General features: G+C 48.3%; 42 non-coding genes and 10 pseudogenes across 42 annotated transcripts in view; all 52 read right to left on the bottom strand.

The window, feature by feature from the left end:
• The window catches only part of LOC135724669 (5S ribosomal RNA), a 119-nt gene extending 90 nt beyond the window's left edge, over nucleotides 1-29 (bottom strand). The window contains exon 1 of the ribosomal RNA XR_010524332.1: nucleotides 1-29. This exon is cut by the window's left edge and continues 90 nt beyond it. This is a non-coding gene — a ribosomal RNA (5S ribosomal RNA).
• Nucleotides 30-155: 126 nt separating this feature from the next.
• LOC135722003 (5S ribosomal RNA) lies at nucleotides 156-274 on the bottom strand. The gene has a single exon (XR_010521752.1). It is a non-coding gene; the product is annotated as a 5S ribosomal RNA (ribosomal RNA).
• Nucleotides 275-399: 125 nt separating this feature from the next.
• On the bottom strand, nucleotides 400-518 carry LOC135724417 (5S ribosomal RNA). The gene has a single exon (XR_010524084.1). It is a non-coding gene; the product is annotated as a 5S ribosomal RNA (ribosomal RNA).
• A 120-nt stretch (nucleotides 519-638) lies between these two features.
• LOC135724668 (5S ribosomal RNA) lies at nucleotides 639-757 on the bottom strand. Its single transcript, XR_010524331.1, has one exon. It is a non-coding gene; the product is annotated as a 5S ribosomal RNA (ribosomal RNA).
• A 126-nt stretch (nucleotides 758-883) lies between these two features.
• LOC135726219 (5S ribosomal RNA) lies at nucleotides 884-1,002 on the bottom strand (annotated as a pseudogene).
• Nucleotides 1,003-1,128: 126 nt separating this feature from the next.
• On the bottom strand, nucleotides 1,129-1,247 carry LOC135722002 (5S ribosomal RNA). The gene has a single exon (XR_010521751.1). It is a non-coding gene; the product is annotated as a 5S ribosomal RNA (ribosomal RNA).
• A 125-nt stretch (nucleotides 1,248-1,372) lies between these two features.
• LOC135722001 (5S ribosomal RNA) lies at nucleotides 1,373-1,491 on the bottom strand. The gene has a single exon (XR_010521750.1). It is a non-coding gene; the product is annotated as a 5S ribosomal RNA (ribosomal RNA).
• Nucleotides 1,492-1,616: 125 nt separating this feature from the next.
• On the bottom strand, nucleotides 1,617-1,735 carry LOC135721999 (5S ribosomal RNA). Its single transcript, XR_010521748.1, has one exon. It is a non-coding gene; the product is annotated as a 5S ribosomal RNA (ribosomal RNA).
• A 126-nt stretch (nucleotides 1,736-1,861) lies between these two features.
• LOC135721997 (5S ribosomal RNA) lies at nucleotides 1,862-1,980 on the bottom strand. Its single transcript, XR_010521747.1, has one exon. It is a non-coding gene; the product is annotated as a 5S ribosomal RNA (ribosomal RNA).
• A 125-nt stretch (nucleotides 1,981-2,105) lies between these two features.
• Nucleotides 2,106-2,224, bottom strand: LOC135721996 (5S ribosomal RNA). Its single transcript, XR_010521746.1, has one exon. It is a non-coding gene; the product is annotated as a 5S ribosomal RNA (ribosomal RNA).
• Nucleotides 2,225-2,350: 126 nt separating this feature from the next.
• Nucleotides 2,351-2,469, bottom strand: LOC135721995 (5S ribosomal RNA). Its single transcript, XR_010521745.1, has one exon. It is a non-coding gene; the product is annotated as a 5S ribosomal RNA (ribosomal RNA).
• A 120-nt stretch (nucleotides 2,470-2,589) lies between these two features.
• On the bottom strand, nucleotides 2,590-2,708 carry LOC135724667 (5S ribosomal RNA). Its single transcript, XR_010524330.1, has one exon. It is a non-coding gene; the product is annotated as a 5S ribosomal RNA (ribosomal RNA).
• A 126-nt stretch (nucleotides 2,709-2,834) lies between these two features.
• Nucleotides 2,835-2,953, bottom strand: LOC135721994 (5S ribosomal RNA). Its single transcript, XR_010521744.1, has one exon. It is a non-coding gene; the product is annotated as a 5S ribosomal RNA (ribosomal RNA).
• A 125-nt stretch (nucleotides 2,954-3,078) lies between these two features.
• LOC135723699 (5S ribosomal RNA) lies at nucleotides 3,079-3,197 on the bottom strand. The gene has a single exon (XR_010523390.1). It is a non-coding gene; the product is annotated as a 5S ribosomal RNA (ribosomal RNA).
• A 120-nt stretch (nucleotides 3,198-3,317) lies between these two features.
• LOC135724666 (5S ribosomal RNA) lies at nucleotides 3,318-3,436 on the bottom strand. Its single transcript, XR_010524329.1, has one exon. It is a non-coding gene; the product is annotated as a 5S ribosomal RNA (ribosomal RNA).
• A 126-nt stretch (nucleotides 3,437-3,562) lies between these two features.
• LOC135726217 (5S ribosomal RNA) lies at nucleotides 3,563-3,681 on the bottom strand (annotated as a pseudogene).
• Nucleotides 3,682-3,807: 126 nt separating this feature from the next.
• Nucleotides 3,808-3,926, bottom strand: LOC135721993 (5S ribosomal RNA). Its single transcript, XR_010521743.1, has one exon. It is a non-coding gene; the product is annotated as a 5S ribosomal RNA (ribosomal RNA).
• A 125-nt stretch (nucleotides 3,927-4,051) lies between these two features.
• On the bottom strand, nucleotides 4,052-4,170 carry LOC135721992 (5S ribosomal RNA). The gene has a single exon (XR_010521742.1). It is a non-coding gene; the product is annotated as a 5S ribosomal RNA (ribosomal RNA).
• Nucleotides 4,171-4,295: 125 nt separating this feature from the next.
• On the bottom strand, nucleotides 4,296-4,414 carry LOC135721991 (5S ribosomal RNA). Its single transcript, XR_010521741.1, has one exon. It is a non-coding gene; the product is annotated as a 5S ribosomal RNA (ribosomal RNA).
• Nucleotides 4,415-4,540: 126 nt separating this feature from the next.
• Nucleotides 4,541-4,659, bottom strand: LOC135721990 (5S ribosomal RNA). The gene has a single exon (XR_010521740.1). It is a non-coding gene; the product is annotated as a 5S ribosomal RNA (ribosomal RNA).
• A 125-nt stretch (nucleotides 4,660-4,784) lies between these two features.
• Nucleotides 4,785-4,903, bottom strand: LOC135725298 (5S ribosomal RNA; annotated as a pseudogene).
• Nucleotides 4,904-5,029: 126 nt separating this feature from the next.
• On the bottom strand, nucleotides 5,030-5,148 carry LOC135721989 (5S ribosomal RNA). The gene has a single exon (XR_010521739.1). It is a non-coding gene; the product is annotated as a 5S ribosomal RNA (ribosomal RNA).
• A 121-nt stretch (nucleotides 5,149-5,269) lies between these two features.
• LOC135724665 (5S ribosomal RNA) lies at nucleotides 5,270-5,388 on the bottom strand. Its single transcript, XR_010524328.1, has one exon. It is a non-coding gene; the product is annotated as a 5S ribosomal RNA (ribosomal RNA).
• Nucleotides 5,389-5,514: 126 nt separating this feature from the next.
• Nucleotides 5,515-5,633, bottom strand: LOC135721987 (5S ribosomal RNA). Its single transcript, XR_010521737.1, has one exon. It is a non-coding gene; the product is annotated as a 5S ribosomal RNA (ribosomal RNA).
• Nucleotides 5,634-5,758: 125 nt separating this feature from the next.
• Nucleotides 5,759-5,877, bottom strand: LOC135726072 (5S ribosomal RNA; annotated as a pseudogene).
• Nucleotides 5,878-6,002: 125 nt separating this feature from the next.
• LOC135725761 (5S ribosomal RNA) lies at nucleotides 6,003-6,121 on the bottom strand (annotated as a pseudogene).
• A 126-nt stretch (nucleotides 6,122-6,247) lies between these two features.
• Nucleotides 6,248-6,366, bottom strand: LOC135721986 (5S ribosomal RNA). Its single transcript, XR_010521736.1, has one exon. It is a non-coding gene; the product is annotated as a 5S ribosomal RNA (ribosomal RNA).
• A 125-nt stretch (nucleotides 6,367-6,491) lies between these two features.
• Nucleotides 6,492-6,610, bottom strand: LOC135724249 (5S ribosomal RNA). Its single transcript, XR_010523919.1, has one exon. It is a non-coding gene; the product is annotated as a 5S ribosomal RNA (ribosomal RNA).
• Nucleotides 6,611-6,736: 126 nt separating this feature from the next.
• On the bottom strand, nucleotides 6,737-6,855 carry LOC135721985 (5S ribosomal RNA). Its single transcript, XR_010521735.1, has one exon. It is a non-coding gene; the product is annotated as a 5S ribosomal RNA (ribosomal RNA).
• A 125-nt stretch (nucleotides 6,856-6,980) lies between these two features.
• LOC135723958 (5S ribosomal RNA) lies at nucleotides 6,981-7,099 on the bottom strand. Its single transcript, XR_010523635.1, has one exon. It is a non-coding gene; the product is annotated as a 5S ribosomal RNA (ribosomal RNA).
• A 125-nt stretch (nucleotides 7,100-7,224) lies between these two features.
• On the bottom strand, nucleotides 7,225-7,343 carry LOC135724042 (5S ribosomal RNA). Its single transcript, XR_010523717.1, has one exon. It is a non-coding gene; the product is annotated as a 5S ribosomal RNA (ribosomal RNA).
• Nucleotides 7,344-7,469: 126 nt separating this feature from the next.
• On the bottom strand, nucleotides 7,470-7,588 carry LOC135721984 (5S ribosomal RNA). Its single transcript, XR_010521734.1, has one exon. It is a non-coding gene; the product is annotated as a 5S ribosomal RNA (ribosomal RNA).
• A 124-nt stretch (nucleotides 7,589-7,712) lies between these two features.
• Nucleotides 7,713-7,831, bottom strand: LOC135723604 (5S ribosomal RNA). Its single transcript, XR_010523299.1, has one exon. It is a non-coding gene; the product is annotated as a 5S ribosomal RNA (ribosomal RNA).
• Nucleotides 7,832-7,957: 126 nt separating this feature from the next.
• Nucleotides 7,958-8,076, bottom strand: LOC135721983 (5S ribosomal RNA). Its single transcript, XR_010521733.1, has one exon. It is a non-coding gene; the product is annotated as a 5S ribosomal RNA (ribosomal RNA).
• Nucleotides 8,077-8,201: 125 nt separating this feature from the next.
• Nucleotides 8,202-8,320, bottom strand: LOC135725068 (5S ribosomal RNA). The gene has a single exon (XR_010524720.1). It is a non-coding gene; the product is annotated as a 5S ribosomal RNA (ribosomal RNA).
• Nucleotides 8,321-8,447: 127 nt separating this feature from the next.
• LOC135721981 (5S ribosomal RNA) lies at nucleotides 8,448-8,566 on the bottom strand. Its single transcript, XR_010521732.1, has one exon. It is a non-coding gene; the product is annotated as a 5S ribosomal RNA (ribosomal RNA).
• A 125-nt stretch (nucleotides 8,567-8,691) lies between these two features.
• LOC135721980 (5S ribosomal RNA) lies at nucleotides 8,692-8,810 on the bottom strand. Its single transcript, XR_010521731.1, has one exon. It is a non-coding gene; the product is annotated as a 5S ribosomal RNA (ribosomal RNA).
• Nucleotides 8,811-8,936: 126 nt separating this feature from the next.
• On the bottom strand, nucleotides 8,937-9,055 carry LOC135721979 (5S ribosomal RNA). Its single transcript, XR_010521730.1, has one exon. It is a non-coding gene; the product is annotated as a 5S ribosomal RNA (ribosomal RNA).
• Nucleotides 9,056-9,180: 125 nt separating this feature from the next.
• On the bottom strand, nucleotides 9,181-9,299 carry LOC135726512 (5S ribosomal RNA; annotated as a pseudogene).
• Nucleotides 9,300-9,419: 120 nt separating this feature from the next.
• On the bottom strand, nucleotides 9,420-9,538 carry LOC135724663 (5S ribosomal RNA). The gene has a single exon (XR_010524327.1). It is a non-coding gene; the product is annotated as a 5S ribosomal RNA (ribosomal RNA).
• Nucleotides 9,539-9,664: 126 nt separating this feature from the next.
• On the bottom strand, nucleotides 9,665-9,783 carry LOC135721978 (5S ribosomal RNA). Its single transcript, XR_010521729.1, has one exon. It is a non-coding gene; the product is annotated as a 5S ribosomal RNA (ribosomal RNA).
• A 125-nt stretch (nucleotides 9,784-9,908) lies between these two features.
• On the bottom strand, nucleotides 9,909-10,027 carry LOC135723698 (5S ribosomal RNA). The gene has a single exon (XR_010523389.1). It is a non-coding gene; the product is annotated as a 5S ribosomal RNA (ribosomal RNA).
• A 120-nt stretch (nucleotides 10,028-10,147) lies between these two features.
• On the bottom strand, nucleotides 10,148-10,266 carry LOC135725852 (5S ribosomal RNA; annotated as a pseudogene).
• A 126-nt stretch (nucleotides 10,267-10,392) lies between these two features.
• Nucleotides 10,393-10,511, bottom strand: LOC135726216 (5S ribosomal RNA; annotated as a pseudogene).
• Nucleotides 10,512-10,637: 126 nt separating this feature from the next.
• LOC135721977 (5S ribosomal RNA) lies at nucleotides 10,638-10,756 on the bottom strand. Its single transcript, XR_010521728.1, has one exon. It is a non-coding gene; the product is annotated as a 5S ribosomal RNA (ribosomal RNA).
• A 125-nt stretch (nucleotides 10,757-10,881) lies between these two features.
• Nucleotides 10,882-11,000, bottom strand: LOC135721975 (5S ribosomal RNA). Its single transcript, XR_010521726.1, has one exon. It is a non-coding gene; the product is annotated as a 5S ribosomal RNA (ribosomal RNA).
• Nucleotides 11,001-11,125: 125 nt separating this feature from the next.
• LOC135721974 (5S ribosomal RNA) lies at nucleotides 11,126-11,244 on the bottom strand. The gene has a single exon (XR_010521725.1). It is a non-coding gene; the product is annotated as a 5S ribosomal RNA (ribosomal RNA).
• A 126-nt stretch (nucleotides 11,245-11,370) lies between these two features.
• LOC135721973 (5S ribosomal RNA) lies at nucleotides 11,371-11,489 on the bottom strand. The gene has a single exon (XR_010521724.1). It is a non-coding gene; the product is annotated as a 5S ribosomal RNA (ribosomal RNA).
• Nucleotides 11,490-11,614: 125 nt separating this feature from the next.
• Nucleotides 11,615-11,733, bottom strand: LOC135725297 (5S ribosomal RNA; annotated as a pseudogene).
• A 126-nt stretch (nucleotides 11,734-11,859) lies between these two features.
• Nucleotides 11,860-11,978, bottom strand: LOC135721972 (5S ribosomal RNA). The gene has a single exon (XR_010521723.1). It is a non-coding gene; the product is annotated as a 5S ribosomal RNA (ribosomal RNA).
• Nucleotides 11,979-12,103: 125 nt separating this feature from the next.
• On the bottom strand, nucleotides 12,104-12,222 carry LOC135726511 (5S ribosomal RNA; annotated as a pseudogene).
• Nucleotides 12,223-12,342: 120 nt separating this feature from the next.
• Nucleotides 12,343-12,461, bottom strand: LOC135724662 (5S ribosomal RNA). Its single transcript, XR_010524326.1, has one exon. It is a non-coding gene; the product is annotated as a 5S ribosomal RNA (ribosomal RNA).
• Between the last annotated feature and the right edge of the window lie 39 nt (nucleotides 12,462-12,500).

The following is a 12,500-nucleotide window of genomic DNA, read 5'->3' as shown; positions in this document are numbered from 1 at the left end:
GGCGTGCTCAGGGTGGTGTGGCCGTAAACGAGTGCTGACTCGATTCGAGAGACACTTCAAGGCTAATGTGGCAACGCAATGACATCGGTAAATGGTTACAGAAAGGACGCATTCATGGGAAAAAATGACATAAAAAAAATAATTAATTAATTAAATGCTTACAGCACCTGGTATTCCCAGGCGGTCTCCCATCCAAGTACTAACCAGGCCCGACCCTGCTTGGCTTCCGAGATCAGACGAGAGCGGGCGTGCTCAGGGTGGTGTGGCCGTAAGCGAGTGCTGACTCGATTCGAGAGACACTTCAAGGCTAATGTGGCAACGCAATGACATCGGTAAATGGTTACAGAAAGGACGCATTCATGGGAAAATATGACATAAATAAATATTTAATTAATTAAATGCTTACAGCACCTGGTATTCCCAGGCGGTCTCCCATCCAAGTACTAACCAGGCCCGACCCTGCTTGGCTTCCGAGATCAGAGGAGAGCGGGCGTGCTCAGGGTGGCGTGGCCGTAAGCGAGTGCTGACTTGATTCGAGAGACACTTCAAAACTAATGTGGCAAAGCCATGCCATGGGAGAACGCTTACAGAAAGGACGCATTCATGGGAAAAATGACATAAATAATTAATTAATTTAATTCTTACAGCACCAGGTATTCCCAGGCGGTCTCCCATCCAAGTACTAACCAGGCCCGACCCTGCTTGGCTTCCGAGATCAGACGAGAGCGGGCGTGCTCAGGGTGGTGTGGCCGTAAACGAGTGCTGACTCGATTCGAGAGACACTTCAAAGCTAATGTGGCAACGCAATGACATCGGTAAATGGTTACAGAAAGGACGCATTCATGGGAAAAAATGACATAAAAAAAATAATTAATCAATTAAATTATTACAGCATCTGGTATTCCCAGGCGGTCTCCCATCCAAGTACTAACCAGGCCCGACCCTGCTTGGCTTCCGAGATCAGACGAGAGCGGGCGTGCTCAGGGTGGTGTGGCCGTAAACGAGTGCTGACCCGATTCGAGAGACACTTCAAGGCTAATGTGGCAACGCAATGACATCGGTAAATGGTTACAGAAAGGACGCATTCATGGGAAAAAATGACATAAAAAAAATAATTAATTAATTAAATGCTTACAGCACCTGGTATTCCCAGGCGGTCTCCCATCCAAGTACTAACCAGGCCCGACCCTGCTTGGCTTCCGAGATCAGACGAGAGCGGGCGTGCTCAGGGTGGTGTGGCCGTAAGCGAGTGCTGACTCGCTTCGATAGACACTTCAAGACTTATGTGGCAACGCCATGACATCAGTGAACGCTTACAGAAAGATCGCATTCATGGGAAAAAATGACATAAAAAAATAATTAATTAATTAAATGCTTACAGCACCTGGTATTCCCAGGCGGTCTCCCATCCAAGTACTAACCAGGCCCGACCCTGCTTGGCTTCCGAGATCAGACGAGAGCGGGCGTGCTCAGGGTGGTGTGGCCGTAAGCGAGTGCTGACTCGATTCGAGAGACACTTCAAGGCTAATGTGGCAACGCAATGACATCGGTAAATGGTTACAGAAAGGACGCATTCATGGGAAAAAATGACATAAAAAAATAATTAATTAATTAAATGCTTACAGCACCTGGTATTCCCAGGCGGTCTCCCATCCAAGTACTAACCAGGCCCGACCCTGCTTGGCTTCCGAGATCAGACGAGAGCGGGCGTGCTCAGGGTGGTGTGGCCGTAAGCGAGTGCTGACTCGATTCGAGAGACACTTCAAGGCTAATGTGGCAACGCAATGACATCGGTAAATGGTTACAGAAAGGAGGCATTCATGGGAAAAAATGACATAAAAAAAATTATTAATTAATTAAATGCTTACAGCACCTGGTATTCCCAGGCGGTCTCCCATCCAAGTACTAACCAGGCCCGACCCTGCTTGGCTTCCGAGATCAGACGAGAGCGGGCGTGCTCAGGGTGGTGTGGCCGTAAGCGAGTGCCGACTCGAATCGACAGACACTTCAAGACTTATGTGGCAACGCCATGACATCAGTGAACGCTTACAGAAAGGTCGCATTCATGGGAAAAAATGACATAAAAAAATATTTAATTAATTAAATGCTTACAGCACCTGGTATTCCCAGGCGGTCTCCCATCCAAGTACTAACCAGGCCCGACCCTGCTTGGCTTCCGAGATCAGACGAGAGCGGGCGTGCTCAGGGTGGTGTGGCCGTAAGCGAGTGCTGACTCGATTCGAGAGACACTTCAAGGCTAATGTGGCAACGCAATGACATCGGTAAATGGTTACAGAAAGGACGCATTCATGGGAAAAAATGACATAAAAAAAATTATTAATTAATTAAATGCTTACAGCACCTGGTATTCCCAGGCGGTCTCCCATCCAAGTACTAACCAGGCCCGACCCTGCTTGGCTTCCGAGATCAGACGAGAGCGGGCGTGCTCAGGGTGGTGTGGCCGTAAGCGAGTGCAGACTTGATTCGAGAGACACTTCAAAACTAATGTGGCAACGCCATGCCATGGGAGAACGCTTACAGAAAGGACGCATTCATGGGAAAAATGACATAAATAATTAATTAATTTAATTCTTACAGCACCAGGTATTCCCAGGCGGTCTCCCATCCAAGTACTAACCAGGCCCGACCCTGCTTGGCTTCCGAGATCAGACGAGAGCGGGCGTGCTCAGGGTGGTGTGGCCGTAAACGAGTGCTGACTCGATTCGAGAGACACTTCAAGGCTAATGTGGCAACGCAATGACATCGGTAAATGGTTACAGAAAGGACGCATTCATGGGAAAAAATGACATAAAAAAAATAATTAATTAATTAAATGCTTACAGCACCTGGTATTCCCAGGCGGTCTCCCATCCAAGTACTAACCAGGCCCGACCCTGCTTGGCTTCCGAGATCAGACGAGAGCGGGCGTGCTCAGGGTGGTGTGGCCGTAAGCGAGTGCTGACTCGATTCGAGAGACACTTCAAGGCTAATGTGGCAACGCAATGACATCGGTAAATGGTTACAGAAAGGACGCATTCATGGGAAAATATGACATAAATAAATATTTAATTAATTAAATGCTTACAGCACCTGGTATTCCCAGGCGGTCTCCCATCCAAGTACTAACCAGGCCCGACCCTGCTTGGCTTCCGAGATCAGACGAGAGCGGGCGTGCTCAGGGTGGCGTGGCCGTAAGCGAGTGCTGACTTGATTCGAGAGACACTTCAAAACTAATGTGGCAACGCCATGCCATGGGAGAACGCTTACAGAAAGGACGCATTCATGGGAAAAATGACATAAATAATTAATTAATTTAATTCTTACAGCACCAGGTATTCCCAGGCGGTCTCCCATCCAAGTACTAACCAGGCCCGACCCTGCTTGGCTTCCGAGATCAGACGAGAGCGGGCGTGCTCAGGGTGGTGTGGCCGTAAACGAGTGCTGACTCGATTCGAGAGACACTTCAAGGCTAATGTGGCAACGCAATGACATCGGTAAATGGTTACAGAAAGGACGCATTCATGGGAAAAAATGACATAAAAAAAATAATTAATCAATTAAATTATTACAGCATCTGGTATTCCCAGGCGGTCTCCCATCCAAGTACTAACCAGGCCCGACCCTGCTTGGCTTCCGAGATCAGACGAGAGCGGGCGTGCTCAGGGTGGTGTGGCCGTAAACGAGTGCTGACCCGATTCGAGAGACACTTCAAGGCTAATGTGGCAACGCAATGACATCGGTAAATGGTTACAGAAAGGACGCATTCATGGGAAAAAATGACATAAAAAAAATAATTAATTAATTAAATGCTTACAGCACCTGGTATTCCCAGGCGGTCTCCCATCCAAGTACTAACCAGGCCCGACCCTGCTTGGCTTCCGAGATCAGACGAGAGCGGGCGTGCTCAGGGTGGTGTGGCCGTAAGCGAGTGCTGACTCGCTTCGATAGACACTTCAAGACTTATGTGGCAACGCCATGACATCAGTGAACGCTTACAGAAAGATCGCATTCATGGGAAAAAATGACATAAAAAAATAATTAATTAATTAAATGCTTACAGCACCTGGTATTCCCAGGCGGTCTCCCATCCAAGTACTAACCAGGCCCGACCCTGCTTGGCTTCCGAGATCAGACGAGAGCGGGCGTGCTCAGGGTGGTGTGGCCGTAAGCGAGTGCTGACTCGATTCGAGAGACACTTCAAGGCTAATGTGGCAACGCAATGACATCGGTAAATGGTTACAGAAAGGACGCATTCATGGGAAAAAATGACATAAAAAAATAATTAATTAATTAAATGCTTACAGCACCTGGTATTCCCAGGCGGTCTCCCATCCAAGTACTAACCAGGCCCGACCCTGCTTGGCTTCCGAGATCAGACGAGAGCGGGCGTGCTCAGGGTGGTGTGGCCGTAAGCGAGTGCTGACTCGATTCGAGAGACACTTCAAGGCTAATGTGGCAACGCAATGACATCGGTAAATGGTTACAGAAAGGACGCATTCATGGGAAAAAATGACATAAAAAAAATTATTAATTAATTAAATGCTTACAGCACCTGGTATTCCCAGGCGGTCTCCCATCCAAGTACTAACCAGGCCCGACCCTGCTTGGCTTCCGAGATCAGACGAGAGCGGGCGTGCTCAGGGTGGTGTGGCCGTAAGCGAGTGCCGACTCGAATCGACAGACACTTCAAGACTTATGTGGCAACGCCATGACATCAGTGAACGCTTACAGAAAGAACGCATTCATGGGAAAAAATGACATAAATAAATATTTAATTAATTAAATGCTTACAGCACCTGGTATTCCCAGGCAATCTCCCATCCAAGTACTAACCAGGCCCGACCCTGCTTGGCTTCCGAGATCAGACGAGAGCGGGCGTGCTCAGGGTGGTGTGGCCGTAAGCGAGTGCTGACTCGATTCGAGAGACACTTCAAGGCTAATGTGGCAACGCAATGACATCGGTAAATGGTTACAGAAAGGACGCATTCATGGGAAAAAATGACATAAAAAAAATTATTAATTAATTAAATGCTTACAGCACCTGGTATTCCCAGGCGGTCTCCCATCCAAGTACTAACCAGGCCCGACCCTGCTTGGCTTCCGAGATCAGACGAGAGCGGGCGTGCTCAGGGTGGTGTGGCCGTAAGCGAGTGCAGACTTGATTCGAGAGACACTTCAAAACTAATGTGGCAACGCCATGCCATGGGAGAACGCTTACAGAAAGGACGCATTCATGGGAAAAAATGACATAAATAATTAATTAATTTAATTCTTACAGCACCAGGTATTCCCAGGCGGTCTCCCATCCAAGTACTAACCAGGCCCGACCCTGCTTGGCTTCCGAGATCAGACGAGAGCGGGCGTGCTCAGGGTGGTGTGGCCGTAAACGAGTGCTGACTCGATTCGAGAGACACTTCAAGGCTAATGTGGCAACGCAATGACATCGGTAAATGGTTACAGAAAGGACGCATTCATGGGAAAAAATGACATAAAAAAAATAATTGATTAATTAAATGCTTACAGCACCTGGTATTCCCAGGCGGTCTCCCATCCAAGTACTAACCAGGCCCGACCCTGCTTGGCTTCCGAGATCAGACGAGAGCGGGCGTGCTCAGGGTGGTGTGGCCGTAAGCGAGTGCTGACTCGATTCGAGAGACACTTCAAGGCTAATGTGGCAACGCAATGACATCGGTAAATGGTTACAGAAAGGACGCATTCATGGGAAAATATGACATAAATAAATATTTAATTAATTAAATGCTTACAGCACCTGGTATTCCCAGGCGGTCTCCCATCCAAGTACTAACCAGGCCCGACCCTGCTTGGCTTCCGACATTAGACGAGAGCGGGCGTGCTCAGGGTGGTGTGGCCGTAAGCGAGTGCTGACACGCTTCGATAGACACTTCAAGACTTATGTGGCAACGCCATGACATCGGTGAACGCTTACAGAAAGATCGCATTCATGGGAAAAAATGACATAAAAAAATAATTAATTAATTAAATGCTTACAGCACCTGGTATTCCCAGGCGGTCTCCCATCCAAGTACTAACCAGGCCCGACCCTGCTTGGCTTACGAGATCAGACGAGAACGGACGTGCTCAGGGTGGTGTGGCCGTAAGCGAGTGCTGACTCGATTCGAGAGACACTTCAAGGCTAATGTGGCAACGCAATGACATCGGTAAATGGTTACAGAAAGGACGCATTCATGGGAAAAAATGACATAAAAAAAATAATTAATTAATTAAATGCTTACAGCACCTGGTATTCCCAGGCGGTCTCCCATCCAAGTACTAACCAGGCCCGACCCTGCTTGGCTTCCGAGATCAGACGAGAGCGGGCGTGCTCAGGGTGGTGTGGCCGTAAGCGAGTGCTGACTCGCTTCGATAGACACTTCAAGACTTATGTGGCAACGCCATGACATCATTGAACGCTTACAGAAAGGTCGCATTCATGGGAAAAAATGACATAAAAAAATAATTAATTAATTAAATGCTTACAGCACCTGGTATTCCCAGGCGGTCTCCCATCCAAGTACTAACCAGGCCCGACCCTGCTTGGCTTCCGAGATCAGACAAGAGCGGGCGTGCTCAGGGTGGTGTGGCCGTAAGCGAGTGCTGACTCGATTCGAGAGACACTTCAAGGCTAATGTGGCAACGCAATGACATCGGTAAATGGTTACAGAAAGGACGCATTCATGGGAAAAAATGACATAAAAAAAATAATTAATTAATTAAATGCTTACAGCACCTGGTATTCCCAGGCGGTCTCCCATCCAAGTACTAACCAGGCCCGACCCTGCTTGGCTTCCGAGATCAGACGAGAGCGGGCGTGCTCAGGGTGGTGTGGCCGTAAGCGAGTGCTGACTCGATTCGAGAGACACTTCAAGGCTAATGTGGCAACGCAATGACATCGGTAAATGGTTACAGAAAGGACGCATTCATGGGAAAATATGACATAAATAAATATTTAATTAATTAAATGCTTACAGCACCTGGTATTCCCAGGCGGTCTCCCATCCAAGTACTAACCAGGCCCGACCCTGCTTGGCTTCCGAGATCAGACGAGAGCGGGCGTGCTTAGGGTGGTGTGGCCGTAAGCGAGTGCTGACTCGCTTCGATAGACACTTCAAGACTTATGTGGCAACGCCATGACATCGGTGAACACTTACAGAAAGATCGCATTCATGGGAAAAAATGACATTAAAAAATAATTAATTAATTAAATGCTTACAGCACCTGGTATTCCCAGGCGGTCTCCCATCCAAGTACTAACCAGGCCCGACCCTGCTTGGCTTACGAGATCAGACGAGAACGGGCGTGCTCAGGGTGGTGTGGCCGTAAGCGAGTGCTGACTCGATTCGAGAGACACTTCAAGGCTAATGTGGCAACGCAATGACATCGGTAAATGGTTACAGAAAGGACGCATTCATGGGAAAAAATGACATAAAAAAAATAATTAATTAATTAAATGCTTACAGCACCTGGTATTCCCAGGCGGTCTCCCATCCAAGTACTAACCAGGCCCGACCCTGCTTGGCTTCCGAGATCAGACGAGAGCGGGCGTGCTCAGGGTGGTGTGGCCGTAAGCGAGTGCTGACTCGCTTCGATAGACACTTCAAGACTTATGTGGCAACGCCATGACATCAGTGAACGCTTACAGAAAGGTCGCATTCATGGGAAAAAATGATATAAAAAATAATTAATTAATTAAATGCTTACAGCACCTGGTATTCCCAGGCGGTCTCCCATCCAAGTACTAACCAGGCCCGACCCTGCTTGGCTTCCGAGATCAGACGAGAGCGGGCATGCTCAGGGTGGTGTGGCCGTAAGCGAGTGCTGACTCGATTCGAGAGACACTTCAAGGCTAATGTGGCAACGCAATGACATCGGTAAATGGTTACAGAAAGGACGCATTCATGGGAAAAAATGACATAAAAAAAATTATTAATTAATTAAATGCTTACAGCACCTGGTATTCCCAGGCGGTCTCCCATCCAAGTACTAACCAGGCCCGACCCTGCTTGGCTTCCGAGATCAGACGAGAGCGGGCGTGCTCAGGGTGGTGTGGCCGTAAGCGAGTGCAGACTTGATTCGAGAGACACTTCAAAACTAATGTGGCAACGCCATGCCATGGGAGAACGCTTACAGAAAGGACGCATTCATGGGAAAAAATGACATAAAAAAATAATTAATTAATTAAATGCTTAGAGCACCTGGTATTCCCAGGCGGTCTCCCATCCAAGTACTAACCAGGCCCGACCCTGCTTGGCTTCCGAGATCAGACGAGAACGGGCGTGCTCAGGGTGGTGTGGCCGTAAGCGAGTGCTGACTCGATTCGAGAGACACTTCAAGGCTAATGTGGCAACGCAATGACATCGGTAAATGGTTACAGAAAGGACGCATTCATGGGAAAAAATGACATAAAAAAAAATTATTAATTAATTAAATGCTTACAGCACCTGGTATTCCCAGGCGGTCTCCCATCCAAGTACTAACCAGGCCCGACCCTGCTTGGCTTCCGAGATCAGACGAGAGCGGGCGTGCTCAGGGTGGTGTGGCCGTAAGCGAGTGCTGACTCGCTTCGATAGACACTTCAAGACTTATGTGGCAACGCCATGACATCAGTGAACGCTTACAGAAAGGTCGCATTCATGGGAAAAAATTACATAAAAAAATATTTAATTAATTAAATGCTTACAGCACCTGGTATTCCCAGGCGGTCTCCCATCCAAGTACTAACCAGGCCCGACCCTGCTTGGCTTCCGAGATCAGACGAGAGCGGGCGTGCTCAGGGTGGTGTGGCCGTAAGCGAGTGCTGACTCGATTCGAGAGACACTTCAAGGCTAATGTGGCAACGCAATGACATCGGTAAATGGTTACAGAAAGGACGCATTCATGGGAAAAAATGACATAAAAAAAATTATTAATTAATTAAATGCTTACAGCACCTGGTATTCCCAGGCGGTCTCCCATCCAAGTACTAACCAGGCCCGACCCTGCTTGGCTTCCGAGATCAGACGAGAGCGGGCGTGCTCAGGGTGGTGTGGCCGTAAGCGAGTGCAGACTTGATTCGAGAGACACTTCAAAACTAATGTGGCAACGCCATGCCATGGGAGAACGCTTACAGAAAGGACGCATTCATGGGAAAAAATGACATAAAAAAATAATTAATTAATTAAATGCTTAGAGCACCTGGTATTCCCAGGCGGTCTCCCATCCAAGTACTAACCAGGCCCGACCCTGCTTGGCTTACGAGATCAGACGAGAGCGGGCGTGCTCAGGGTGGCGTGGCCGTAAGCGAGTGCTGACTTGATTCGAGAGACACTTCAAAACTAATGTGGCAACGCCATGCCATGGGAGAACGCTTACAGAAAGGACGCATTCATGGGAAAAATGACATAAATAATTAATTAATTTAATTCTTACAGCACCAGGTATTCCCAGGCGGTCTCCCATCCAAGTACTAACCAGGCCCGACCCTGCTTGGCTTCCGAGATCAGACGAGAGCGGGCGTGCTCAGGGTGGTGTGGCCGTAAACGAGTGCTGACTCGATTCGAGAGACACTTCAAGGCTAATGTGGCAACGCAATGACATCGGTAAATGGTTACAGAAAGGACGCATTCATGGGAAAAAATGACATAAAAAAAATAATTAATTAATTAAATGCTTACAGCACCTGGTATTCCCAGGCGGTCTCCCATCCAAGTACTAACCAGGCCCGACCCTGCTTGGCTTCCGAGATCAGACGAGAGCGGGCGTGCTCAGGGTGGTGTGGCCGTAAGCGAGTGCTGACTCGATTCGAGAGACACTTCAAGGCTAATGTGGCAACGCAATGACATCGGTAAATGGTTACAGAAAGGACGCATTCATGGGAAAATATGACATAAATAAATATTTAATTAATTAAATGCTTACAGCACCTGGTATTCCCAGGCGGTCTCCCATCCAAGTACTAACCAGGCCCGACCCTGCTTGGCTTCCGAGATCAGACGAGAGCGGGCGTGCTCAGGGTGGCGTGGCCGTAAGCGAGTGCTGACTTGATTCGAGAGACACTTCAAAACTAATGTGGCAACGCCATGCCATGGGAGAACGCTTACAGAAAGGACGCATTCATGGGAAAAATGACATAAATAATTAATTAATTTAATTCTTACAGCACCAGGTATTCCCAGGCGATCTCCCATCCAAGTACTAACCAGGCCCGACCCTGCTTGGCTTCCGAGATCAGACGAGAGCGGGCGTGCTCAGGGTGGTGTGGCCGTAAACGAGTGCTGACTCGATTCGAGAGACACTTCAAGGCTAATGTGGCAACGCAATGACATCGGTAAATGGTTACAGAAAGGACGCATTCATGGGAAAAAATGACATAAAAAAAATAATTAATCAATTAAATTATTACAGCATCTGGTATTCCCAGGCGGTCTCCCATCCAAGTACTAACCAGGCCCGACCCTGCTTGGCTTCCGAGATCAGACGAGAGCGGGCGTGCTCAGGGTGGTGTGGCCGTAAACGAGTGCTGACCCGATTCGAGAGACACTTCAAGGCTAATGTGGCAACGCAATGACATCGGTAAATGGTTACAGAAAGGACGCATTCATGGGAAAAAATGACATAAAAAAAATAATTAATTAATTAAATGCTTACAGCACCTGGTATTCCCAGGCGGTCTCCCATCCAAGTACTAACCAGGCCCGACCCTGCTTGGCTTCCGAGATCAGACGAGAGCGGGCGTGCTCAGGGTGGTGTGGCCGTAAGCGAGTGCTGACTCGCTTCGATAGACACTTCAAGACTTATGTGGCAACGCCATGACATCAGTGAACGCTTACAGAAAGATCGCATTCATGGGAAAAAATGACATAAAAAAATAATTAATTAATTAAATGCTTACAGCACCTGGTATTCCCAGGCGGTCTCCCATCCAAGTACTAACCAGGCCCGACCCTGCTTGGCTTCCGAGATCAGACGAGAGCGGGCGTGCTCAGGGTGGTGTGGCCGTAAGCGAGTGCTGACTCGATTCGAGAGACACTTCAAGGCTAATGTGGCAACGCAATGACATCGGTAAATGGTTACAGAAAGGACGCATTCATGGGAAAAAATGACATAAAAAAATAATTAATTAATTAAATGCTTACAGCACCTGGTATTCCCAGGCGGTCTCCCATCCAAGTACTAACCAGGCCCGACCCTGCTTGGCTTCCGAGATCAGACGAGAGCGGGCGTGCTCAGGGTGGTGTGGCCGTAAGCGAGTGCTGACTCGATTCGAGAGACACTTCAAGGCTAATGTGGCAACGCAATGACATCGGTAAATGGTTACAGAAAGGACGCATTCATGGGAAAAAATGACATAAAAAAAATTATTAATTAATTAAATGCTTACAGCACCTGGTATTCCCAGGCGGTCTCCCATCCAAGTACTAACCAGGCCCGACCCTGCTTGGCTTCCGAGATCAGACGAGAGCGGGCGTGCTCAGGGTGGTGTGGCCGTAAGCGAGTGCCGACTCGAATCGACATACACTTCAAGACTTATGTGGCAACGCCATGACATCAGTGAACGCTTACAGAAAGAACGCATTCATGGGAAAAAATGACATAAATAAATATTTAATTAATTAAATGCTTACAGCACCTGGTATTCCCAGGCAATCTCCCATCCAAGTACTAACCAGGCCCGACCCTGCTTGGCTTCCGAGATCAGACGAGAGCGGGCGTGCTCAGGGTGGTGTGGCCGTAAGCGAGTGCTGACTCGATTCGAGAGACACTTCAAGGCTAATGTGGCAACGCAATGACATCGGTAAATGGTTACAGAAAGGACGCATTCATGGGAAAAAATGACATAAAAAAAATTATTAATTAATTAAATGCTTACAGCACCTGGTATTCCCAGGCGGTCTCCCATCCAAGTACTAACCAGGCCCGACCCTGCTTGGCTTCCGAGATCAGACGAGAGCGGGCGTGCTCAGGGTGGTGTGGCCGTAAGCGAGTGCAGACTTGATTCGAGAGACACTTCAAAACTAATGTGGCAACGCCATGCCATGGGAGAACGCTTACAGAAAGGACGCATTCATGGGAAAAAATGACATAAAAAAATAATTAATTAATTAAATGCTTAGAGCACCTGGTATTCCCAGGCGGTCTCCCATCCAAGTACTAACCAGGCCCGACCCTGCTTGGCTTACGAGATCAGACGAGAGCGGGCGTGCTCAGGGTGGCGTGGCCGTAAGCGAGTGCTGACTTGATTCGAGAGACACTTCAAAACTAATGTGGCAACGCCATGCCATGGGAGAACGCTTACAGAAAGGACGCATTCATGGGAAAAATGACATAAATAATTAATTAATTTAATTCTTACAGCACCAGGTATTCCCAGGCGGTCTCCCATCCAAGTACTAACCAGGCCCGACCCTGCTTGGCTTCCGAGATCAGACGAGAGCGGGCGTGCTCAGGGTGGTGTGGCCGTAAACGAGTGCTGACTCGATTCGAGAGACACTTCAAGGCTAATG

Source organism: Paramisgurnus dabryanus, chromosome 9 (assembly GCF_030506205.2).
Source record: "Paramisgurnus dabryanus chromosome 9, PD_genome_1.1, whole genome shotgun sequence".
Taxonomy (NCBI): domain Eukaryota; kingdom Metazoa; phylum Chordata; class Actinopteri; order Cypriniformes; family Cobitidae; genus Paramisgurnus; species Paramisgurnus dabryanus.
Note: the sequence above shows the minus strand (reverse complement) of the source record. Positions and strands in the feature narration are given on the sequence as shown.